The sequence below is a fragment of the Pteropus medius genome, unplaced genomic scaffold (genome assembly GCF_902729225.1).
Source record: "Pteropus medius unplaced genomic scaffold, Ma_sr-lr_union100, whole genome shotgun sequence".
NCBI lineage: Eukaryota > Metazoa > Chordata > Mammalia > Chiroptera > Pteropodidae > Pteropus > Pteropus medius.
This window is the reverse complement of record NW_024354875.1, coordinates 24,225,898-24,226,532: the sequence shown is the minus strand read 5'-3', so window position 1 is coordinate 24,226,532 and position 635 is coordinate 24,225,898. Positions and strand designations below refer to the sequence as shown.

The 635-nt window shown below is 46.5% G+C and overlaps 1 pseudogene; it reads left to right on the top strand.

Annotated features, from left to right (window-relative positions):
• The first annotated feature begins 272 nt into the window (after positions 1-272).
• On the top strand, positions 273-390 carry LOC120597351 (uncharacterized; annotated as a pseudogene).
• The last annotated feature ends 245 nt before the right edge of the window (positions 391-635 follow it).

Genomic DNA, 635 nt, shown 5'->3' with positions numbered 1-635 from the left:
TTCTTTCTATTACACATGAAAGTTGAAGGTGGTGAGGGGGTCAGGTTGGCACTGTTCCATGAGACTGTCCAGAAGCCTGCTGGACATCTCACACTACAGCATATGGGAAGGGGAAACAAGGAAGTATGCAGCAAGCAGCTTTCTACTAAGAGCATGAAGTCAAACTACGCCTATTACTTTTGTTTACACTCTAGTGGCTAACTGCAAAATAGACTGTCATCTCTAGCAGGAAGAAAAGAATGGACTTAAGACATTAGGCATTAAGAAACTAAGTCTAGGGCCACGCCACCCTGAACGTGCCCAATCTCATCTGATCTCGGAAGCTAAGCAGGGTCAGGTCTGGTTAGTACTTGGATGGGAGACCACCTAGGAAGCCCAGTGCTGTAGGCGTTTTAAAAAAAAAAGGAAAAGGAATCCCTAGAGATGGAAAACAAATGAGGCGTGCCCTCTAGTTCCCCCAGTTGTCTGTCCCAGCTTACTGACTAAAGGAAATTTCCAAGCTTCAGCACAAGGAAGGGAAAACCCAGAGGTTTACTTGAGTTGAGGAGACAGAAGTGGGAGTCTGGGGAAGCCAGGCTGCTAGAATTCACAAGGCAGAGAACAAGAGAGGAGAGAGATGCAGAGGAAATATGCCA